We start from the raw sequence: 9,764 nt of genomic DNA, 5'->3' as shown, positions 1-9,764 counted from the left end.
GGTGACGGAGCGCAATCCCACGCCACTTTTGCCCTCCGACACTCGGTGCGCGCTAACCTGAGAGGTAAGCGGCGGAAGGTGACGGAGCGCAATCCCACGCCACTTTTGCCCTCCGACACTCGGTGCGCGCTAACCTGAGAGGTAAGCGGCGGAAGGTGACGGAGCGCAATCCCACGCCACTTTTGCCCTCCGACACTCTGTGCGCGCTAACCTGAGAGGTAAGCGGCGGAAGGTGACGGAGCGCAATCCCACGCCACTTTTGCCCTCCGACACTCGTGCGCGCTAACCTGAGAGGTAAGCGGCGGAAGGTGACGGAGCGCAATCCACGCCACTTTTGCCCTCCGACACTCGTGCGCGCTAACCTGAGAGGTAAGCGGCGGAAGGTGACGGAGCGCAATCCCACGCCACTTTTGCCCTCCGACACTCGGTGCGCGCTAACCTGAGAGGTAAGCGGCGGAAGGTGACGGAGCGCAATCCCACGCCACTTTTGCCCTCCGACACTCTGTGCGCGCTAACCTGAGAGGTAAGCGGCGGAAGGTGACGGAGCGCAATCCCACGCCACTTTTGCCCTCCGACACTCTGTGCGCGCTAACCTGAGAGGTAAGCGGCGGAAGGTGACGGAGCGCAATCCCACGCCACTTTTGCCCTCCGACACTCTGTGCGCGCTAACCTGAGAGGTAAGCGGCGGAAGGTGACGGAGCGCAATCCCACGCCACTTTTGCCCTCCGACACTCTGTGCGCGCTAACCTGAGAGGTAAGCGGCGGAAGGTGACGGAGCGCAATCCCACGCCACTTTTGCCCTCCGACACTCTGTGCGCGCTAACCTGAGAGGTAAGCGGCGGAAGGTGACGGAGCGCAATCCCACGCCACTTTTGCCCTCCGACACTCTGTGCGCGCTAACCTGAGAGGTAAGCGGCGGAAGGTGACGGAGCGCAATCCCACGCCACTTTTGCCCTCCGACACTCTGTGCGCGCTAACCTGAGAGGTAAGCGGCGGAAGGTGACGGAGCGCAATCCCACGCCACTTTTGCCCTCCGACACTCGGTGCGCGCTAACCTGAGAGGTAAGCGGCGGAAGGTGACGGAGCGCAATCCCACGCCACTTTTGCCCTCCGACACTCGGTGCGCGCTAACCTGAGAGGTAAGCGGCGGAAGGTGACGGAGCGCAATCCCACGCCACTTTTGCCCTCCGACACTCGGTGCGCGCTAACCTGAGAGGTAAGCGGCGGAAGGTGACGGAGCGCAATCCCACGCCACTTTTGCCCTCCGACACTCGGTGCGCGCTAACCTGAGAGGTAAGCGGCGGAAGGTGACGGAGCGCAATCCCACGCCACTTTTGCCCTCCGACACTCGGTGCGCGCTAACCTGAGAGGTAAGCGGCGGAAGGTGACGGAGCGCAATCCCACGCCACTTTTGCCCTCCGACACTCGGTGCGCGCTAACCTGAGAGGTAAGCGGCGGAAGGTGACGGAGCGCAATCCCACGCCACTTTTGCCCTCCGACACTCGGTGCGCGCTAACCTGAGAGGTAAGCGGCGGAAGGTGACGGAGCGCAATCCCACGCCACTTTTGCCCTCCGACACTCGGTGCGCGCTAACCTGAGAGGTAAGCGGCGGAAGGTGACGGAGCGCAATCCCACGCCACTTTTGCCCTCCGACACCTCTGTGCGCGCTAACCTGAGAGGTAAGCGGCGGAAGGTGACGGAGCGCAATCCCACGCCACTTTTGCCCTCCGACACTCGGTGCGCGCTAACCTGAGAGGTAAGCGGCGGAAGGTGACGGAGCGCAATCCCACGCCACTTTTGCCCTCCGACACTCGGTGCGCGCTAACCTGAGAGGTAAGCGGCGGAAGGTGACGGAGCGCAATCCCACGCCACTTTTGCCCTCCGACACTCGGTGCGCGCTAACCTGAGAGGTAAGCGGCGGAAGGTGACGGAGCGCAATCCCACGCCACTTTTGCCCTCCGACACTCGGTGCGCGCTAACCTGAGAGGTAAGCGGCGGAAGGTGACGGAGCGCAATCCCACGCCACTTTTGCCCTCCGACACTCGGTGCGCGCTAACCTGAGAGGTAAGCGGCGGAAGGTGACGGAGCGCAATCCCACGCCACTTTTGCCCTCCGACACTCGGTGCGCGCTAACCTGAGAGGTAAGCGGCGGAAGGTGACGGAGCGCAATCCCACGCCACTTTTGCCCTCCGACACTCGGTGCGCGCTAACCTGAGAGGTAAGCGGCGGAAGGTGACGGAGCGCAATCCCACGCCACTTTTGCCCTCCGACACTCGGTGCGCGCTAACCTGAGAGGTAAGCGGCGGAAGGTGACGGAGCGCAATCCCACGCCACTTTTGCCCTCCGACACTCTGTGCGCGCTAACCTGAGAGGTAAGCGGCGGAAGGTCACGGAGCGCAATCCCACGCCACTTTTGCCCTCCGACACTCTGTGCGCGCTAACCTGAGAGGTAAGGAGCGCAAATTTACGGAGCGCTTCTTGTGGCGTTTTTGGGCAGTCCCGTTCCGATTTTTAACCGGTGCTCTGGGACAACAATCCTGTGAGTCCAGGTTAGGGCTTTGACCGTGCACATCTCAAGGTACCGGTATGTCAGCCCTAACCCTCTGAGAGCACTCGCGCTTTCTTGACACCATGCACCTCGCCAACTTAAGGTGGCCGATGTTACGTGCACGGTGTCTTTCCCGGTGTATTCCCGTACGCCTTGTAAGACTTCCGGGGTACCGTAGTAGCTGCACTTATGATGGTGTACACCTGAAAGCGGGAAGTGAACCCCAGAGACCTGTGTGTCAAATATGTAGGCCTCTGCGCCTTTGGAAGCGACGATGTTCTTCCGAAAGGACCCCACAATCGGAATGCGCGGCTCGCAGGACACCTCATAACCCCCTTTGTCTCAGTCGCCCAGCCAAATAGGCACAGATGTTGTCGTGTCGTTTTACCCTCCCGCCATGTGTACGAGGGCACATCTGTGCGATGTGCCCGAGCGTACCTGGCTTCTGACAGGTGTCACAGAGGCCGTTGATCTCGGGCCGGCCTCTAGACGCCCTGGCAGGGGTGGGTAATGCGCCTATCCGCACTTGGACAGCCCTCACATAATCAGCGCCTGACAGGAAACGGTTCCTGCTATTCACCCATCTGCTCACCTGAGGCACAGCGGCAGATGGAGCGAGAGCTGCACCGTCGACGGTGCTGACGAGGTTAGCCCTCCATACCTGCTGGCGTTCGGATTTACTACCAGCCTGTCGACCAGCAATGCATGCGGGTCCAGACCAGCGCTGCAGCTTGCTCAACACTGCAGGCTCCCGGACAACCGCCTGAATCACTGGGTCGGTCGAACCGCGCTTGGTTATTTTGCCGGACGGTTGAAACAAAGTCTGGTATACCCAGCCCACCATCTCCAGTTGCCGAGTGGAAGAATGCACAGGGCACGTCATGGGCTAGGCGCAGCCAGCGGCGAACCGCCACTCGCACTTGCCTGTCCATGCGTGCTAACTGAGTCATATACTTCCCCCAGCACTAGTCGATGCATGAGCTTGGGCATCAGATGCTCCACAAGCAACGTAATCCGTTGTTGAGGTTTTAGAGGGCCTCTGGTGATGTTTCGTAGCCCCTCTTCTAGCAAAGCCCCGTATGACTTACGCCGACCCCCGGCCCCGACAAGAATCCAGAGGTACTTGTATTCGTCCTCAGCACTCATGGATCCGACAGCGCTCTCCAAGACTTGGAACGCCCTGTTCTTATTGACGTACCAAGTCTTGCGCTTATCGTCGACCTCCATGCTGAGGGTACGACACTTCCCTGGGTTGACCTGAAGCCCATGCCCCCGCGAGGGTCGCAGCCATCACGTAAATTGCCTTCTGCAAGCCAGTGGGCGTCTACGCAACCAGAACCAAATCATCGGCAAAAGCCAATGCTGACACTGTTTGGTCCCCCAACTTAACCCCTACACCGGTCTCCTTCACCCTTGCGATTCCCTCGTCAGAGTCATAGTTACTCCTGCCGTTTACCCGCGCTTGGTTGAATCTCTTCACTTTGACATTCAGAGCACTGGGCAGAAATCACATTGCGTCAACATCCATTACAACCATCGCAATGCTTTGTTTTAATTAGACAGTAGGATTCCCCTTGTCCGTGCCAGTTCTGAGCTGATTGCTTGATGCCAGCCGAGGTGGGACTAAAGTGAACCCAAAAGGCAATTGTTATAGTCCATCAACCCACAATCAACCAAATTGGAAATGGTAGTAGTAGTAAGTCCACGGAACCAAGTCCCAGCCACCATCGTGAGAACACGACCACGCAGCCTGGTGCGCTCCACGGAAGGGTCATCAGAGATACGCCGGTCCGAACTGGATTCAGAGTTGTCGCTGTAGCGGTAAATGCTGGTTGTTGTTTATCATTATTATGAGTGACAAGCCGTACATCACAAAATTCCACACCCCTTCACCTTAGCCACCCAAAGACGCCTACACATTACTAATGCCTTGCTTGCCTGCGTCAACGACGACGACTACGACCCTGCCTGCACGTATGTTAATAATACCATGTTACATCAACAACAGCAGCACAGAAGAAGAAGAAAAAGAAGCACCTTGCAGGGGCAACACAGATGTGTGCCAACAATGGATGGTGGGTGAGGAAGAAGAGCTTTGCTATGATGATGCAGAGGACTTGACGACAACAACATCACGTCCAACACCACCACCACAACATCTTTCACCTTGTCCAGTCCTCCGCCTGAACCCAGGCCCGCTTCCTGCACAGGCCCGACTGGCTCAACCCTCAGAGCCAATCCTTGTCCCAAGTTACGGATCTAACTTTCCCACTTCCCTTACCTACATTGATCTATCGTCCAGAGGCTTCTTACCTTGGAGACCAGATGCGGATATTGATACGTGCTGGCCCGAGACTAGGCGCAGCCGACTTTATTGGGAGGAAAAGTCTGCTCTACCTCAGTTACCTTCCCTCGCGTTTTCAAGGACCGGCAGTGGAGCACGGGATGCCGCAAGAACCGCGGCGCTCTACGGCTAACCGTTTTACAAGCACCCTTTCTTCCGGCGAATGGCTTCCAGGGTCACGGCGCCTTAAACAGAAAAGGAAACTCTTTCCCGGTCCACCGCCGGCGTACGAGAGCTGGTTCCCGTTACCGGGTTCCTGTACAGGTATGTCACGACTGCAGCCGCAACAAAATTATCAACGGCATTCCCATGCACGCTGCTGCCATAAACTCCAACTCCCCCTCCTCCTTCTACTAATCCTGCTAATGTTGTTGCTGCTGCTGATGATGATGCAAGAAGCAAGCATTCAGAGACAGACAGTCGTACAACGGACACAAGACGTAGAAGTATTAAGAAGAAGAGGAGCAAGGCAGTCAGACCATGTTACATCGAGAAGCTTCTCGATGCTGCCACAGTCACATGTTTGGTGTCCGGGGCCAGGTTGCGGAATTATAACCGTATTCCCTTTCGCCACTGAACCCATCTAGCAACTCCCAGTGGGGTATCAAGGAACTAATGTGAACAAAAAATGGGTCTCCTAATAACAGCAGCAGTATTATGATTATTATGATTACTGTTACTACTAAGGCCGCTGTCAACACGTCATTCCACGACAATTCGCAACCGCTCACCTTTGCGGGAAAAAGACGAAGAGGCCACGGCATCAGCAGCAGCTCTGAGCTGTAAAGCTTCAAAAACTACGACTACTACCAACCAACCAACCCCTCCACTTTCTCGCTTGTGGTCGTTGCCTCTAACGTGGGATCAGGCTCTCGCCTTGGGCTTAGGATCGACTAACCCATGTCCAACTGATGTTCACATGGAACCCTTCTCCGCCTCGGCCTTCGAGGAGAGTCTCTCTTGATGATTTGCTACTACCACCAAGGTCTGCACCAGTGGCGGCTCCAGGCCGGCCCACGCCGTACCCTTCAACGCACACCACAGCGACCCTCCTACTCACCGGGGCTTCGAGGCCCGACCACATACGTGTCGGACCATTAGTGCCCCGGCGGTCGAGTATCGGGAGAATGCTCGGGCGCCATACCATCTTAAGGGCTGCTAGTTGCTTCGGCAGGCGAGTTGTTACACACTCCTTAGCGGATTCCAACTTCCATAGCCACCGTCCTACTGTCTATAGCAACCAACACCTTTTGATGGGATCAAAACAGGCATTCATTTAGGCCCCTTAACTCGAGGTTTTGGTCCGTGTTCTGCTAACTAGTCATAATAATGATAAACATTGGGCCGGCGGCGGCTGCTGCTGCTGGTCCGGTGTAAGACGCTAGAGGATATGATGCAAAACACCCAACCTCTCACGGCGTAAGTACACCCACAACTACAGCACTACGCCGCACTCACAACAATGCATGCATGCATGCCATCAGATCCTTTAGTGTTCTCACTGAAGAGGAGTCAGAGGAGGAGGAGGAAGTTACACTGAAGGAGGCTGCTGCAGAATTAGGGGCAGATCACTGTTACTACAATTCGAACGCGCAAGGCCAAGCCATCGATGTTATACTTGCCGAGGTGCCGAGGTAGAAACTCGGCTCACTCACCCCCTGTACTTGCACAACACAACAACCTTCTTAAGCAAACGACCGACCGACCAACTAACCAACCAATCTCACCTCGCCTCAAACAAATGAGACATTCTTATTTCTCTTCCTGTCCATCATCAACTTCGATGCCTCTATGGTAACAGAAGTCAACTTTACTTACATTGCTTCTGCACACACACGTGCCAAGCAACGCCCTTTAACATTATTCTTGGAGAACACAAACATTTCATTTGCTGCTCCATCATAATACTCCTTTCCGTTCCGGTTGTCGCTCAAGAGAGGCATTTGCTCTTGCCGCAACGAAGGAGTCACAAACCAGCCGTGTCAGGATGAGAGATGAAAAAATATAAGGTTTTCCTTTCTTTAGCACAAGACTAATAAGAACGTTTCCTGATAGATCAAGAAAAAAGAGCGTTGACTTGAAGGCGACGGAGGAAGGCAGGCCGCGCTTACACCAGGAAGAAAGACACTTACGAAAAGTGCTTATTACTTCCACGGTGAGGCGTCGTCTCCCCCGTGCCGCAGCATATGCCGTGACGATTCCATATAATGGAGGAAGATAGTAGTAGTAGTAGTAGTAGTAGTTGTAATAGGAGTAGTACGTCTTCGAAAAGACACACCAACGATATCATTTCTTCTCATTGATGAGGAGGAGGACGTTGCATTGAAGAAGGCTCCTGTGGTTTTGGGGCAGATCACTGTTACTACGATTCGCACGCGCACGGCCAAGCGACATGGTATAATAGCATGTACCTGCCCAGGCGCCGAGGTAGAAACTTAGGTCTCCCCGTACCGTCGTCTCACAAACCAACAACAGTTATTACCTTATCTTAAGCAAAACACCTCACAAACATAGAGGCCAAGCTTTTTTCTCGTTTTCTCTTTCTCCATCATCAACTCCCCACTGTTGTACCAGTAATAACACAGACCGTGGGTAGAGATGTTTGTCCCAGTCCTCCTCCTCAGATGCATTTGGCACCTGTAGTCCTGGTGAGGCAGCAGCTAAAAGCAGTCGGAGGAGCTTCATATTATCTCTCTCTCTCTTGGGGGTGGGGGAGTGGGTGTATTTATGACGATTTCCGCCGTATCACCCATCCCAAAATGCCACCAGAAGCGCTTCGTAAATTTGCGCTCCTTACCTCTCAGGTTAGCGCGAAAAGAGTATCGGAGGGCAAAAATGGTCCCGGAGACGCTCTGTTCCTTTTTCGCTCCTTACCTCTCAGGTTAGCGCGCACAGAGTGTCAGAGTGCAAAAATGCCACCAGAAGCGCTCCGTAAATTTCCGCTCCTTACCTCTCAGGTTAGCGCGAAAAGAGTATCGGAGGGCAAAAATGGCCTTGGGTACGCTCCGTCACTTCGCGCTCCTTACTTCTCAGGTTAGCGCGCACAGAGTATCGGAGGGCAAAAATGGTCCCGGAGACGCTCCGTTACTTTTCGCCCCTTACCTCTCGGCCTATCACGCACATAGTGTCGGAGGGCAAAAATGGTCCCGGAGAAGCTCCGTTAATTTTCGCTCCTTACCTCTCAGGTTACCGCGCACAGAGTGTCGGAGGGCAATGATGGTCCCGGAGATACTCCGTTACTTTTCGCTCCTTACTTCTCGGGTTAGCACGGACATAGTGTCGGAGGGCAAAAATGGTCCCGGAGAAGCTCCGTTACTTTTCGCTCATTACTTCTCAGGTTACCGCGCACAGAGTGTCGGAGGGCAAAAATGGTCCCGGAGATGCTCCGTTACTTTTCGCTCCTTACCTCTCGGCCTATCACGCACATAGTGTCGGAGGGCAAAAATGGTCCCGGAGAAGCTCCGTTACTTTTTCGCTCCTTACTTCTCAGGTTACCGCGCACAGAGTGTCGGAGGGCAAAAATGGCCTTGGATACGCTCCGTCACTTTGCGCTCCTTACTTCTCAAGTTAGCGCGCACAGAGTGTCGGAGGGCAAAAATGGTCCCGGAGACGCTCCGTTACTTTTCGCTCCTTACTTCTCGGCCTATCACGCACATAGTGTCGGAGGGCAAAAATGGTCCCGGAGACACTCCGTTACTTTTCGCTCCTTACTTCTCAGGTTACCGTGCACAGAGTGTAGGAGGGCAAAAATGGCCTTGGATACGCTCCGTCACTTTCCGCTCCTTATCTCTCAGGTTAGCGCGCACAGAGTTCGGGCAAAAAGTCCCGGAGAGCTCTACTTTGCTCCGTTACGCTCCAGAGTTACGGAGGCGCAAAATGTCCGGAGGCAAATGTCACCTTGCGTTACGCTCCTCTCAGTTAGCGCGCCCTATACTTCAGGGTAAAAATGCGCCATGAGTCGGTGCAAAAATGTCCGAATCCGTCCTATTCGCCTTACTCCGCTATCCGCACTTAGGTTACGCGCACAGGTGTCGAGAAAAATCGTACCGAGTACCTCCGTACTTTGCTCCTACTTCTCAGTTAGCGCGCACAGAGTGTCGGAGGGCAAAAATGGTCCCGGGAGCGCTCTTCGCTACCTTTCGCTCCTTACCCCTAGTGCCGCACGAGCGAATGGCAAAAATGGCCTCCGATACTTCCGTCTTCCTCCTACTTCTCAGTAGCCGCACAAGTGTCGGAGGCAAAATATCCCGAACGCTCCGTACTTTCGCTCCTTACCTCTCAGGTTAGCGCGCAAGAGTCAGGAGGCAAAAATGCCACCAGAGGCGCTCCGTCACTTTCCGCTCCTTACCTCTCAGGTTAGCGCGCACAGAATATCGGAGGGCAAAAATGGCCTTGGATACGCTCCGTCACTTTCCGCTCCTTACCTCTCAGGTTAGCGCGCACAGAGTGTCGGAGGGCAAAAATTGCCTTGGATACGCTCCGTAAATTTGCGCTCCTTACTTCTCAGGTTAGCGCGCACAGAGTATCGGAGGGCAAAAATTGCCTTGGATACGCTCCGTCACTTTGCGCTCCTTACTTCTCAAGTTAGCGCGCACAGAGTGTCGGAGGGCAAAAATGGTCCCGGAGACGCTCCGTTAATTTTCGCTCCTTACCTCTCAGGTTACCGCGCACAGAGTGTCGGAGGGCAATGATGGTCCCGGAGATACTCCGTTACTTTTCGCTCCTTACTTCTCGGGTTAGCACGCACATAGTGTCGGAGGGCAAAAATGGTCCCGGAGATGCTCCGTTACTTTTCGCTCCTTACTTCTCAGGTTACCGCGCACAGAGTGTCGGAGGGCAAAAATGGCCTCGGATGCGCTCCGTCACCTTCCG

Source organism: Panulirus ornatus, chromosome 19, assembly GCF_036320965.1.
Source record: "Panulirus ornatus isolate Po-2019 chromosome 19, ASM3632096v1, whole genome shotgun sequence".
NCBI lineage: Eukaryota > Metazoa > Arthropoda > Malacostraca > Decapoda > Palinuridae > Panulirus > Panulirus ornatus.
This window is presented reverse-complemented; position numbering follows the sequence as displayed.